General features: G+C 33.2%; 2 long non-coding RNA genes across 3 annotated transcripts; both read right to left on the bottom strand.

Moving 5' to 3' along the window:
• Nucleotides 1–7,554: 7,554 nt before the first annotated feature.
• On the bottom strand, nucleotides 7,555–8,147 carry LOC115448080. Of its 2 annotated transcripts, none has more exons than XR_003939076.1 (2): nucleotides 8,105–8,147; nucleotides 7,555–7,740 (listed from the first exon to the last, which is right to left on the bottom strand). It is a non-coding gene; the product is annotated as an uncharacterized LOC115448080 (long non-coding RNA). The 2 variants fall into 2 exon arrangements; XR_003939075.1 differs by having other exon boundaries at nucleotides 7,991–8,141.
• Nucleotides 8,148–10,779: 2,632 nt separating this feature from the next.
• Nucleotides 10,780–15,802, bottom strand: LOC115448079. Its single transcript, XR_003939074.1, has 2 exons — nucleotides 15,762–15,802; nucleotides 10,780–11,008 (listed from the first exon to the last, which is right to left on the bottom strand). It is a non-coding gene; the product is annotated as an uncharacterized LOC115448079 (long non-coding RNA).
• Between the last annotated feature and the right edge of the window lie 869 nt (nucleotides 15,803–16,671).

The raw sequence follows: 16,671 nt of genomic DNA, 5'->3' as shown, positions 1-16,671 counted from the left end.
AGCGGAGTGGGGTCCAGATCACAGATAAAGTGTCGATTGGCGAAAGTCAGTCGACACAAGCTTGCCGTCCTGCTTGACTATGTATCTACACGTGGTTCTACAACTTTAACAGAAAACTATTTTTTTTCTAAAGGATTTTGAATTTTAGCGTGTAATAACTTAATGTGCTGTCGGAAACATTCTTAGCCTACTTTGACTACAGTGAATCATACGAAGGCATGTTATGCACGGCCGAGCTCTACCATAAATATGTATGATTTTACTTACCTTTATGCAATCATGGATATTTCTATTATCATATTACTTAAATGTAGATCATACAAATGACGAAAAAAATCATTTCTTACAAAACCGTCGCTTTATTATAATACATAGCTATGTATGTAAACAACTTACACCATAAACGCTATTGTCTCTAGACTGAGAACATTGCGGCAAGATTTATCTACATTTTATAACGGTGTTTACATAGCATTATCTTTTCTCTTTACTTGTACGAAGAGCTACGTAACATCGGTGGGATAAGAAGAATCCATTCTACGAAACTCTAAAATCGTCGTTGCAATTGCGGGGGTTTGTCGCCCAAACAGGCAATAAATGCCGGCTGAATAAGCCAAAACCGAGATTGCCGTTCTACTATTGTCGATACCGCTGCGTTTTACATAAGGATTTATTCTTTTTGTTAACATTTTTTAGTCTGTAATACTTTTATTTTTATTAGATAAAACGTTGCTAGCTTTAAGAACGTTGTTACAAGTTTAATTTGCATACGAGTACCTGTTATTTATATTTATATATTGACTATATTTATTTGAAACAGCGAGTGGTTTAAAAATGTCTTTTATATGGATATTGACCAATATAAACGTATCTTCGTTCAGGTTTGCACGGAATGTCCTATTTTTATATCAGATGAATTAGCAGCCGAACAATTGATATTAGTTAACAGCTTTAATTCTTAATTATGGTAAAAATTCGATATTTTTCTTTATAAACAATTTCTCCAAATTATAGCAAATTAAATGAAACAATTCCATAATCTTATCTTTGAGAGTAATAGTGTCCCTAATATTGTAAGTTAATGTAACTGTTAAGATTTTATCAGAGCTGAAGCCCGACTTTATGTCGACTACTACTGTCTTCCAACCTGTAACACAGTATCTGAGGATTATCTATTCAATTTTGTATTATTAGTCCATGATACTTGACTAACTTAATCTTAACATGGCCTGGTGGCATAATTGTATGGTTTGCGCGATACGAAACTGCTTTAAAGTCCAGGATTCGAATCGGGTCGAGCAATAGTAATAGTTTTTTTATGTTCCATATCAGCCTGAAGTCTGAAGATCGAAGTGCCCTCTCATGATGAATTAGGTATTGTTTGTATTTTTTGGTCGGAAAGGTGGATCTGGATGGGGCCGATTTCTGGCAGTAAAACTCTATAGTCTGTGCTTTTCGCCCTAAAACTAATACACCAAAAAGGTCCACCAGAAGGTATTAGTTAGGGTTCAAGAGTAAAGAATTTGATATTTTACTTTACTAATTAGAGTCCTATAGAATGTAATCCTAAATGCACATATTGTTGATTCTCGAAAAAATTATACCTAATTTTGAAATATGTTAAAGACAGGAAAGTGCCATTGTTATGTTACAAGTAATAAAGGTAATGATGGCCCACCTTATTATAAAATGGTTCCATAAAGAAATAACAAGAAAAAAAATATGATAACATAATATTTAATAACTACTGTACAAACAAAAACTCGTAGTGTGTTTTGGCATTATAACACTAAATCAGGTTTTCGAATAACATAGACGGTGGGCCATGTGGGAAACTTGGGTGCTCAACATGGCCCCAAAATCTATTTTCATCGAAAGATGTATCCTATCGCCATTTAAGTATTACTATCACTTATATATTTTGGTAGTCAGCTGCATTTAAAAAAAACGATATATAGTGAACCAAACAATAAAAAAGCTTGGCCGTAGTTTTCTAAAGAAGTGTCCAATATTAAAATTGCATGTAAACCAAAATAACTCGCTGAATTAAAAAATGTAAAAGGAGAAGTGATTGAGAATATATATTTGGTAACAATCTTAGTCCCTACTTCTAGTATTATAAATGCGAAATTATGCGAAAATGTTTGGAAGTTTGTTAGAAGTAAACACAAAAATAGCTGAACGGATTCGGATAAATTTTGGCACACGGATAGACTGTATCCTGGATAAACACAAAAGTTTCTTTTATCTTGGTAATATGCTCCCATAGGAAATAATGGGATTGTATAGATGACGCCAGCGTCATACAGATGGCGCTATAAATCATTACAGTGTGTTGTAGAAACTTTGGTAGTTGGTACCGACTTAAGTGCGGGAGAAGCCACGAATAAAACCTTGTACAACAATAAGCCCGATGAATATTCCGTCATTAAATTTTTATTCTTTTTGGGAAACGTTTGATAGGCCATGAATCAAATACCTCATTCGACATAAGTAAAATCTTATGAAAATATATCAAAAGGCAAAAAATAGTAAAACTTAACTATAGTTCAGTGTCAAACATATTAGGTATGTTGTTACAATATTTAATAGAACACGATGTACTATATTTTATTTTGTTTTACAAAGGTTTACTACATGAAAATAATAATTTGGTCACTTCTGCGATGCACAACGAATAATGCAAGGTATTTTAAATTTGCAGTGCCTTTGGAATCAGTCGCTAATGCAACTTCATCTGTGATCGCAGACGCATCATTTCAAAATAGTTTGATGATATTTTACAAGAATTTTTAAAACTAGACTATGTTTGGCACCGGACTATATTCGGTCACACTACCATACTATTAATTTACTAGAGTATAATAATTAAATTACTGATAGGTATGCGTATAGTGGTATACATATCATATATTATTATTATAGTTGTCCTAACTATATTATTAATAAATTTTCCATTTCGTCATATTAATTTTCCGATTAAGCCTTAAAAACACCATTCAATTTCGAAGCGTAATAATGAAAGGTAAAGGAAAATTTTAAAAGGAAATAAAGATTAAATAAATAGTAGGAAGTTTAACTATGTATAGATTTAAAACTGTATGTATAATATGCAACAACTGTTCCCATACAGAGTAGCTCACCATCCTACGCGAAACTAGCTCTGACCACAGAGTCGCTTGTTGAGGAACGCAATTAATTGAATTCCTCTGTGGCTTAAACATACAAACACCAGTGATAATTGTAATCATCTCATGTTTGGATCCACTAGTGAAGTTTCATTTTACCCAGTTACTAAATATTGTCATCGATAATACTTGATACTCCTACTTTTCAAGTCAACATTTTTTTTCAATATTGGTGCAACAGTTCCCAGCGCCTGCAGTCTTTTTATATTATTTCAATAGATTAATTTAAATGATATATTTAAATTATGGATGCAAACAATATTTAAAATTATCCGTTCAACCTATTAAACCGATTCCCGTTTCACAAGCATTAATAAGGATTATAAAAGCATTTCTCCTTACTTTGAACAAAACGTTATTAACCCTGTTATGGATCCGTCAATCACAACACAACGCGCAACAAAAGCTGTATGGAAAAGTTAAACTCACCAAGTAATTTAAATTATCTTCATTATAAAAGCAGATGGATGACATATAAACCTGGAATATTTACTGTTTAAGCTTCGCATGTCCACTGCTTTTTCAAACATGTAGATAAATATTCTATAGCGCCGTTCAGCACTCGTTGTACATTGCATACCAAGGAAAATTAATATCCATTACATGTATCATGTCTGTAAATTGATCGAGACTGGAATGATATAGTAACATATCTACAGTTCAAAAATATTTAGGAGCTCTACGAGCGGGTTTATGTTAATGTGCTTAAATAATTTATAAATATCTGTAAATCGCTCTAGATGTTTATAATATGTTCCAAAATGTTCGTCTGGATATACAAACTACTTATAAAGCAATTGCTATCGATCTAAGTTAATCATTGTTCGGAAGAGAAGTCTGGGCGATAAAGTTAAATAAACGCAAGTTTCTATAGTAAACTAAAAGCCCCGTGTATACTTAGTCTGGCCATAAATACTGTTACACTTAATTATAAAAAAATATTACATTTGAATTTCGAATCTGTCATTTTTATACGATTGTTCATTGTGTTTTCTCATTTTGGCGCCAATACATTGTAAAATATTTTGCGATATTAAAATGGTGTGGGGTGATAAAGAGAACCGAATCGCTGTGATAGCATTACACAAAGTAGGTATGGAGCCAAATGCAATTTTTAAAACTCTCCATACACTTGGTATTAGTAAAATGTTTGTGTACCGGGCTATTAATAGGTACAATGAGACCTCCTCTGTTTGTGACAGAAAAGATCTGGCCGTCCACGTAGTGTTCGTACGAAAAAGGTGGTCAAAGCAGTAAGGGAAAGAATTCGAAGAAATCCTGTCCGAAAGCAAAAGATTTTATCTCGGGAAATGAAGATAGCACCTAGAACCATGTCGCGTATTTTAAAAGATGACTTAGGACTTGCAGCCTATAAGAGACGCACTGGCCATTTCTTAACTGATAATTTAAAGAAGAATAGGGTGGTAAAATCGAAACAACTACTGAAGCGGTACGCAAAGGGAGGTCACAGAAAAATTTTGTTTACGGATGAGAAAATTTTTACAATTGAGCAACATTTTAACAAACAAAATGACCGTATTTATGCTCAAAGCTCTAAGGAAGCTTCCCAATTAGTCGACAGAGTGCAACGTGGACATTATCCGACTTCAGTGATGGTTTGGTGGGGTGTTAGCTATGAAGGAGTGACTGAGCCATATTTTTGTGAAAAGGTATCAAAACATCGGCACAAGTGTATCAAGATACCATTCTTGAGAAGGTAGTTAAGCCCCTTAACATCACCATGTTCAATAACCAAGTATGGTCCTTCCAGCAAGACTCGGCGCCGGGTCATAAAGCTCGGTCCACGCAGTCTTGGTTGGAATCGAACGTTTCGGACTTCATCAGAGCTGAAGACTGGCCGTCGTCTAGTCCCGATCTTAATCCGCTGGATTATGATTTGTGGTCAGTTTTAGAGAGTACAGCTTGCTCTAAACGCCATGATAATTTGGAGTCCCTAAAACAATCTATACGATTGGCAGTGAAGAATTTTCCCATGGAAAGAGTGCGTGCTTCTATTGATAACTGGCCTCATCGTTTAAAGGACTGTATTGCAGCCAATGGAGACCACTTCGAATAAGCTTTTTATATTTTTAATTGTTTTATATTTATGTATTAAACTGACACACTGTAAAAGTAATAAATGTTATTTGCAGTTAACAATTTTCTTTTTTCTTTATTACAATATTTATGGCAAGACTAGGTATATCTACTGAGTTTGTATATTTTTAATCATTAAATTCTGTCTTTGTGATTATTATAGTGTATTACACTGCGTTTAATTTACCCTAACCACCATTATACAACAATATAAAATATTTACACGTCGCAAAAAATGTAAAAAAGACTAATAAGTAGGAGATAACATGTATGGATGGTGGTAACTACATATACATATTGTTATAGCGATGTATCATCAAAAAGTTTATCTTCGAGCGAACCTTGTCACATATTCCTTAATATTACGCTACCGCTGTTTTATAAATTTTAATTCCATTTAAGTATTTTATGGTAAATTTTACTTTTATAATGTTAGATTGAATTTACAATACAATCTACAAAAGACAGAATAAAAATGGAAGTACCCAATTTTAAATTTCTGTTTATACCATACGAGAAGAATTGTTTATCTCATCATTTCATTAAAAAATATTCGGTCCAGAAATCTGTATTCAAAGCATATACACATATTTGTAAAGGAAAAAGTCGCAGTCGGATTAAGTTGCTCGTCGTACATTATGAGAATATCCGCATTATATTTCACTGAGTGGCATGAATTATGTGCTGTTGGACCGCACCACTGTAAAGTTACTTTGAATCAGGCGGTTGAATATTTTTGCGCAAGTTGTTAACTAATCTTTATAATTAAGCCACATTACATAAAGTGTAACGGTGTATAATTTTTTCAATTAGCTCATCATATGTAACCCTGAATTATACAATTCAAAAAATTTAAGTACTAAACGCAATTCCAATTGGAAATTTATTAGCAACAGCCGAAATAAGTTCCATGTAATGACTAAAATGACCAACACAATCTTTCAAATGATGTAGTTAATTGCGATGCCTACGAAACTGATTTGGGTATGGCGCAATGACTATCATAGGGACTGAAAAAGCCTAGAGTGAAGACATTTTCCCAAGCTCAAGAGTAAGCTGTATCCGCTGGAACAAAACTGGAGGAAATTAGGTAAACCGAATGGATAATTTGGGGAACGAAATTTTATTAAGCGAGGCTATCTTCAAAACGAGTGATACTTTTTTCAATAGCCTGTGTTCTGTGGAATATGAATATAAAGTTTCTGAATGAGACTACTAACGTCATTAAAACTTATACCAATATACGTCACATACAAAGCTTGTAAAGAGCTCAAGTACTATTATAAGGACTCGCTTTTAATCATGTTTTATTGCAAAGAACGCAGACGTCTGTGTTCTGACTTAAATCACGACAGACTTCCTGTCGTCTTTATTAAAGATGCCATATAAGTAGAGCTTAGGTTACTGCAACTACAAACTTTTTGAATATGTATATAAATTGTTCCTGGTTTGTGTGAGTGACCGCATGATGACACAACTTATTACTGCAGGGTGTACGGTGACCATTTATTTTGTCAAAAAACATTTAGATCAGCTAATAAATTCATAAAGCCGTCTTAAAGTAACTACAGTACAGAAGAATTAATGTTTTTTTCAATAAATACGTACTTGTTTACTAAGCCTACATGATATGCATAACATTAAAAACATATTAACTTTGTAAATTATTCACATCGACTCTACATATTTCTCGGCGGACGCCGCGGCCTCAGTAACTCATATAAAGTTCCGGCGTAAAAACGACACAGCCGGACAGTAGTGGGTACTACGCTATGTACGAGTATATTATATTATGGGTCTTTATTTACAACTTGTTTCTAAGGCTTCAAGCGCCTCTCTTACTTCTTACTTAAAGCTTATCGTAAACTTGTTTACAAATAATAATAACTCTACTGCTGTTGCTGTCCGTGTAAATGTTAAATAACAATTACTTTTTCACGTAGTAAAATTGTTAACATTTGACTATTTAACCGCACCTGGTCAAAATGTTCATCACATAATGACAATTGTTAACAATTAAACATTGCCATTTTTGTTATGATATCTACTCTATGATACACCTATAATAGCATAATATTGTAATGTTAAGTGATACGTTTTAGTAGATGGAATGTTGTTTGTACAATTAGTCAAATTTTATTGTCATTTTTTCGTATAATTTGTCTTTATTGCACATAAGTTTTTTGTCCCAAATAAAGAGTGAAAATAAATGTAGAGTATTTTGGCCTACCAATATTAGCTTAATTATCTGAAGAATACAATGCGAAGATCACATGCATACTTTTAATACTTTATTTGAATTATACCACTCAGTCCGTGTACTATAATTTGACTTCATTCCGTTTATAGAGGTGTTAAGGTTTGGAAGCAATAATGTGACAGAGGCACGTTCACTCTATTTCACGCTTGGTGGCCGCGCCCTCACGGAGACATGCCGTTGCATACCACGCGTGACCTGGCATCAAAATATTTTTAAGTGTTTCTTTAATACTTGAAAAATGCTTATATCTCATACTCACTCAAACTAGTTTTAGCAACAAATTCACGCAATATATCTCATAAATAAGATCAATTTATATAATATTAACTGCGTAAATAATATCTGAGTTGGGAAATATTAACTTATAATACCTTAACTAATTATTATGATTATTCACACGTTACCAAAATCTACTATTTTTATGTTTAACTGTGCCAAAAATTACCGGTTTCTCTTTTCTCCATTTGGGAGATTCTTTTGTACTCTTATCCCCAATAAAGATCAATGATTGTCATTTCCAAATTGATCTCACTTACTTAACCTGATACTGAGTACTTACAAAAAGTCTTCTACACGTCACCAACTTCATAAACTCAATTACCTGAAAAGTTTATTTACCTTACCCACCTTAGGTCATAATGCAATGCAATGTAATTAGCTGCTTGTTATTTAAATTAATGGAATTTCGCAAGAAATTATGTAAAAATAAGATGCCTAAAGCATAAGTTAATTACGCTAATGAACAAAGGAAGGTGCGCTCAAAAAATCCACCGCAAGATCACTCCAAAGTCTTTAGAACGATGTTCTTCGCGCAGTTCATTAGCGCCTTCACTTAAAGCCAGGCTTACATAGATTTTTATAAACAAATATATTTTTCCCAAGACGTGCATACGTATTAATCTTCACAGGGGATTTCCCAGGATTTGAAGCATTGAGACCCAAATTTTTTACCTATAATTAGATATTTTTTACCTGAACAGAATTTGTAGTTTACTTGCTAGAATAAATGGTATTAGTGACGCCAATTTGTATGGTTAGGGATTTGAGTGATAAAAAATATATCATTATACTACTCATAAACTCGCAATATAATGTATTGGCTATGTAAAAAAACTGGTATATTATTATTTGTAGTACACGAAACTAGTTAATTACCGAAAATAAGCGACTGGCGACAGCGTAACCGTAACTGAACACATATTTGAAGAAAAGAAAAACAAAAATACTATGCTATAAAATTAACCCAAAAAAGGTTAATTTTTGGTCAATGACAACAATGGCCCATAATTTTGATTTTCCAGCATCCGTTAGTCAATTCATACAACTTAAAAGTTTGTACTAATATGCATCCATTAAAAAATGTTTGTTATGCTCATTTAGTATTCATTGATGAATGTCAATTTATGAATTCTGATCTACATAGTATATGGGGCATTCCACGTGAAGCGGGCACGAAAAAAAACTCGATGTCTCAGATTTTCGTAATATTTGATTATGTTATACCTGTATATGTCCTCGATCCAGATACAAAATATTATTAAAGTATAAAGCCTGGTTAGCGAGTTAAAGGACTTTGAAGTTTTGATTGGCCGGCTGGTATACGCCACTTCGAATTCAATTATCAAGTTTTTAAACGTTACAATAAAATAAATAAAGCAATGAAATAAATACTTCATTCAATGAACTTTTTTATTGTTTTTTGGAAATTGAAAAATGATTTTTTCTTTGAAAAAATGTGTTTGAAAGTTTCAAACTTGAATTTCACAAAGTTGGCATATTTATATATTTTTTATTTTTTTTTCTAAAAATAGCTACTATTGTATAGATAATCTCTGCGAAGTTTCATAATGGGCTGAGAAGTCGTTTAGGAGCTAGACCGATTACAGTGCCGAAGCGCGGCGGTCGCCAGAAAGAGCGAAGTAATGAAAACTTTCAATTAAACTAAATACTTTAGATCAGATAATTTTATCATGTTTTGCATTGCTTTAAGGATTCAATTACATCGGATTATAATATTAAAAAACATATTTATATTACTGACGGTGTACAACAACATTTTAAAAAGATTTAATTGTATTAACTTGTTATATTTCAAACAGGATTGTGGTAAAGATGCAGAATTTCATTTTCGTGCCACTTCACATGGCAGAAGGGCAATTTGACGGTCTCGGTGGTAACCTAAAACGCCTGGAGACACAAGCTAGTTTACATAACGCATTAAACAAAGCCATCACGATACCCGACCGCTTATACATATAGGCTAGAACATCAATGCCACAAACTCATATTTATTATTACTACTACTATTTATTATTATCATTCATAAATATTTTAATGTTTCAAACTTGTATTTCACAAAGTTGGCATATTTATATAATAACTTTTTTTTCTACTAAAATAGCCAATATTGTATATAGATTATCCTTGCCAAGTTTCAAATGTTGTTGTACACCGTCAGTAATATAAATATGTTTTTTAATATTATAATCCGATGTAATTGAATCCTTAAAGCAATGCAAAACATGATAAAATTATCTGATCTAAAGTATTTAGTTTAATTGAAAGTTTTCATTACTTCGCTCTTTCTGGCGACCGCCGCGCTTCGGCACTGTAATCGGTCTAGCTCCTAAACGACTTCTCAGCCCATTATGAAACTTCGCAGAGATTATCTATACAATAGTAGCTATTATTAGAAAAAAAAAATAATATATAAATATGCCAACTTTGTGAAATTCAAGTTTGAAACTTTCAAACATACAAAATTTTTTCAATTTCAAAAATACAATAAAAGTACAAAAAAGTTTTATTTATTCATTTATTTTATTGTAACATTTAAAAACTTGATAATTGAATTCGAAGTGGCGTATACCAGCCGGCCAATCAAAACTTCAAAGTCCTTTAACTCGCTAACCAGGCTTTATACTTTAATAATATTTTGTATCTGGATCGAGGACATATACAGGTATAACATAATCAAATATTACGAAAATCTGAGACATCGAGTTTTTTTTCGTGCCCGCTTCACGTGGAATGTCCCATATGTTACTTACTACCTGTTGTGTCCATAATTATATGCAGGTAGTATGCTAGATTTTAACTCATTCTAGACTTGTCATTTACATATTACGAACAACAAAACATTTTGTACATTTATAATGTTAACTTTTCCTCATACCCCATTATATTTATTTTACTAAAAAATTAATATTTTATAAAACTAATAAAAACATACTGTGTTTACATAATTTATACTTGTATATTTCGGGTTTTTAATTGAGAATTAAAGTATATTTGAGTCAAATAATTCTCAGCATCATGTAACTAACTGTTGAGGAGGAATAGAGTAGCTGGTTCATTAGTGGTCCGCCTCGCAGCAGCAGGATACATACCGCGTTTTTGTCTTTCTTTCTAAGAAATTTTAGTGGAATATCTGTAGATCTCTCGTAAATTCCAGTTTATCGGACTGTGAACAAAGAGTGCTTACCGTTACATCAGAATGTCAAAAAATTAAAAAGGGGTTATCACACATTTTTTATTTTTTAATTAAGTATGTACTGAAATATTCAATAATATTCATACAGTATTCAAACCTCTTAACAGCAATCAGCATTTTATAAATTAACGGATATGGACAAAAGGAGAAGCATACCAATTGACGTATCAGATATCGACATTGTAACATTAAACGTACCTATCAGGTGACATTTACTTCAATTAAGAGGCTAGTATATTACATGTGTACATATTTCACTGCTTGATATTATTTTAAGACGAGACTTATTGGATTACAATCAATTTCAAGTTATACATTGAACCTTTATTAGTTATTATCAATCCCAGATCTTGAATTTTTCGTTGGCGGGACAAAATCTGAAAAATGCCGCCCCCGACCACCTATATTTTTACCTTTTTTATCATCATCATTTCGCGCCCCGCGGGAAATAATTTATGTTTTTAATGTACTGAACGTCTCAGTAGTCAAAGTTGCGTTGATGATGAGATGTGACATGCGTCTGCCAAGTGTGAATTTGCCGCCCGACAACCCCTCCTCCCCGCCTCTAGATCTAGGGCTGGTTATTTCTTAAAATAAACGCCGAAAAAAGATGTTAAGAATTCTAACAATATACTATGAAATTTTGTAAGTTCGTAATCGTGAGCGTTCCTCATTTAATTTATTTCACTAACGCTAGAATAAAATCAGTTGTGACTACGGGTACTCCCTCTAACTCTCGATTAAAGCTTTTATCGGGGGACTGATTAAGTGTCGAGACCAAGATGGATTTATTGTAAAAGTTGGCCGTTCGGTGAGGTTAGTGATTCAAGCCTGCACACTTTAGTCGAATAATTGTCTACGTGATCGGAATGGTGGCTTCCTGCCGCATTTAATAAGATCAGACAAAGAACTTTAGTCGCTCATTTGAACAGGTGCACGCAAGCCTATTCTAAACTCTCATATAACTAATTCAGTTTATAAAACCCATTGTTGTGTATTCTACAAATAAACCCAAAATGATTCCTGAAAACTGTTAAATATTTCACTTACGATCTGGAAAAATCCCAGAGATGTTAGAAATACCATGTAGCCAAATTCACCCATTTATTTATTATTCTTCATTTTTAAACGTTCTTAAGTGCATACATAAGTAGGAACTCTCTCCTTTTGGTTTAAAATTTAAATAGCACTAAGAGCGATGGGGGATAATGTAGGCACCGTATGTTTTATATCCGTTACGGAAATAAACAACAACGATCTAATAAATTTGTAATATAATTGCATCTTAAATTTAATTACGTAATAAATGAAAATTCACGAAAAAAATATATTAATGAAAATGAGACACAATCTGGATTAGACCTTTTTAACACGATGAGATTTACTGTAAGTTGAGTATTCTATAATAATTAAAATAATTAAATAAGAAATTATGTAAGTATGAAATCAATAGAGGAAATATTTTTACTCGGAAACTGTAGATATCAATGATTTTAAGTAATAAAATAAATGTTATTAGCTTTTTTTAACTATGTCAGTATTAACCAAAAAGTAGAGATATTTTATGTTATTGTTATTGTAACCTCTCCAAAAAATATTATGTACGTTATATATTGTATATGTACAATAGGGATAATTGATAATTGACATAATATCAATTGGTAGATGATGACTGACCTATCATTTTTGATGTGTTTGCCTAGTACTGACAAGAATTATAAAAAATAATGTTTGTAAATGTAAAGGAATGCACGCTGTGCACCGTTTATATATTTTAACTTATTTTTTTATTATTTTGTTATTGTTTCGTATTTTAAGCATGTTAAAAAATTAAATAACAGCATAACGGTGCTGTGCATGACGCAGCGTACATATCTAACTATAAAATAGGACTTTGTATATAAATAGCTTTTTTTCCTTATTGAAGTACCTATTTACGGTTTTCAGATTATTTCCTTTATATGTGCTGTAAGACATTGCTTCTTGTCAAATTTTATGATTGTATCGGTCAACGGCATATACCCTATCGGTTTTGATTCCCTAGTATTTTTTTTTAAATAATGAGAATCATAGCGGCGGTAGCCTAGTTGGGTGTGGAACGAACTGCCGAGACGAATGTCCGCAGGTTCAAATCCCAAGGGCACACACTCTGACTTTTCTAAAATCATGTGTGTATTCTTTGTGAATTATCGTTCGCTTTAACGGTGAAGGAAAACATAGTGAGGAAACCTGCATACCTGAGAAGTCTTAGAAATTTCGAAGGTATGTGAAGTCTACTAATCCGCACTAGGCCAGCGTGGTGGACTAAGGCCTAATCCCTCTCAGTAGTAAAGGAGGCATGTGTCCAGCAGTGGCCAGTATATAATACATGGCTGATGATGAGAAACATGCAACATACAATTTTGATTTTTCACAACTGAAAAACCATAGAGTATATTTGATACCCCTACGCATTCCTGAGAAAACGGGTCTTGACAGGCAGATAGCCCATATGTAATCCTATAAAAGTTTCTTTTGAGAAACGGAATCTTAAAAAAAGATGGAAGAGATATTGTTTGACAAAGAAATAAGCCCACAGTTACTTTCTGCCTTGCTTCTTCAAGTATTCATCACTTAAGTAGGTACTGGAAGGCAGGTAAGGTTAACTAGGTTAGGAACTATAATCTTCCTCACCGGTGAAGATCACGACGCGTTTGTCCGGAAAAATTGAAAAACATATTTTGTTTTCAATACTTACATTACATGGAGATATACCAACATTTTTAATTGCTGTTAATATGGCCCTTTACTCGAAGTTATCAATAAGTTTTAAATAAATAATCAGAAACAAGGGCGGATGAGACTAAAACCGAGACATTAACATGGGTCCAGTCCAATTTCCGTCCTGTCTACATTGATATATTAAGGCTCAATGAAAGTTCAACCAATGGCGCCACTAACTGACGGTACATCTCATAAATAGTACCTTTTTTCTCCCTGGAAAATTTTATTGATTTCATTATTGGATTCCAATAAAATTTAAATCAACAAACATTTCATTCTGTTTATAGTTGACACTATCTCATTGTGCCGTTACGACTTTAAGATGAAATAATTTACAAGTGGGAAACACGTTTACAAAAAACAAAGCGTCTAAAGGAAAAATTCTACCCCTGCAACCCAACGAGGTATGAGGTTACCGGTGCCTTAAAAAATTCAGAGTGTACCAACTCGCCACGCTTGCATTTTTCGAGAGTACTAAAGTCTGCTTCGTTTATATTAAAGACCTCTATCTATTCGTTTTATCCACCACGAAATATGCTTTCACTCTCGTCGGCTCTTCATCGTAAGAGCGCCTCACTACAGCTTCCTTGTGAGCAAAATAACGCCGGCGTTATCACAATTTTACTTGCAAGTGCCTAAAGATTATTTTTATCTGATGTTTAGACTTGGGCATACAACGATAAACGCCTTATTGAGAAACATTGCTTCGTTAAGCCTATCTGTGGATTTAGGTGCAGGAATATTATATATTTAGTAATTCCGAACAGGGTCATTTTAACATTGCGTTACTAAATGAAACCACATACTTGGCTTCACCTTTGCTGATATTGTGCCAAAATCGTTCATTATTAAAGATTATTTTCACCAAAAATCCTGATTTTAGTTTTCAGATTTTTTGATAAGTTTGTAGTTTAATGCGAATGTGGCATGTGCGTGAGTGTGTTTCTGACTGAATTTACGACGATGCCGCTGCGATAATTCTCTTAGAGTAGTCTAGTGGTATTAGAGCGCATAAAATTAAAACTACGTTTTATTAATAAACAAAAAATAAATACCTATACTAGATTTTAGTATAAGTATTATATTTAACTTATTTAATCACCTTTTGATTTCTGTTTCAAATCCTGTTTCGGTCGGAAACTATCTGTATATTAGTTTCTTAAAATCACTACTATTCGCCCAACGGTCGTAATTCGACCGTAATTCATAAAATGTGTTTTTCTGCGCTCCTGCTCTATATAAACTTCAATTATACTAAATCTCTCACTCGTCCGTGCATACGTTGTGCTTCGAAAGAGTACAACATTGTTTCTTCATGTATATATTGATCTATTAGGTAAAATTTATGACGAGTCCAGTAACACCTGTTATTGAAATCACGCATATAAAATTTTGTATTTCTGGACTGTACAACATATGCGAAATAAATATCATATTTTAATAGTACTAGTGCAATAATAGTACAAGTATATCTATATAACCACTAATCATGTGGTATTTATTTAGCAAACAAAATAAATTGAATAGAAATCATTATTTTTAATAAAAACTGTATGTACACAGCCTCAAAACACTTTTAATCGCCATGGCCGTCATTGATTGGTTTAATATCACGACACTGCTTATATTAATGTTTTAGTTAGTATACTGAGCGACACTGACATTATATTTTATAAGATGATGGTGCAATAAGTACGCACAATGCAGAACGGTATCAACATTTATATAGTTTAGGTAGGTAACGCTTAGTCTATCCCTACATATAAAATATATAAAACGAAGTCCCCTGCCGCGGTTGTCTGTTTGCACCACAGTCTGAGCGCGATAAACTTACTACTTACTCAACGGATTTTCTTACGGTTTACACCAATAAACGGGCCACAAAGTGATTCAAGAGGAAGGTTTATGTAAATAATTCTTTAATATTTTCTACAAGAGAAAAAAGAAACCATATACTTACCATCAATGACGTTTTACAAATGGACACGTCATAGACTAACAAAATTGCACATAAAAACAGCCTCAGAACAAGGACAAGCACTATTTACTATAGTCCCATATTTGTTCAGACCTAGCAGCTCGCATTGATCCATATCAACTCTCGGGCCATCCCGAGCGACGACCGCCGCGCCGTGGCCATCTAGTTTATTGGTCTCTGGTCGTCATGACAGTCGAAAAAAAGCATTTATTAGTTAAAAATAAATTAAATAGTCTATACCTACTTATTACGAACGTATGAAATTAAACGTTTTTTTCATTCAAAGTTGGAGTATATTTTGTACATCGTCTAAACACACAGGAAGGCTATTTATAAACATACAAAAGTTACTAAACCGACTAGTCGCGACATTGATTGAAGGTTGATTAAGGCGATACCTCAAGGTCCATTTTCATACATTTTGTTTCACCTTTAATCTGGGTAACTAAACAAGTATTGGCAAGTAAAGAATTTAAATTCACGTCTAGTTAGTGATTAGTTCTCGCAGTTGAAAGAAAAACGTAAAAATAATTAATAATCATGGATATTTCTGCCTTTAAAATTTCGTCATATTAAAATTCCTTTAAAATTTACCTTACTTTCGTCTAGTCAATATTGAGCTCGGACAACGTATCTATGTAATAAAAACACCTTAGCTTATCATATATAAAACATTGTCTACAAACCGACGGAGCCGGAGCGAGCAATGTTATTCCAAAATTAGTAACGTGTCGCTGGTTTATACTTACTTTGTAAAAATTTGAAGACTCCTGTACCCATTATGCAATAAAGGAGGCCACCACGTGGTTTTAGTTGGTGTAGGGTGTACAGAGGTGGCCTTTGGGGGAGGCGAACTGGGCAACCGTCCAGGGCCTCGCGCTTACAGAGGCCT

Source organism: Manduca sexta, chromosome 24 (assembly GCF_014839805.1).
Source record: "Manduca sexta isolate Smith_Timp_Sample1 chromosome 24, JHU_Msex_v1.0, whole genome shotgun sequence".
Taxonomy (NCBI): domain Eukaryota; kingdom Metazoa; phylum Arthropoda; class Insecta; order Lepidoptera; family Sphingidae; genus Manduca; species Manduca sexta.
Note: the sequence above shows the minus strand (reverse complement) of the source record. Positions and strands in the feature narration are given on the sequence as shown.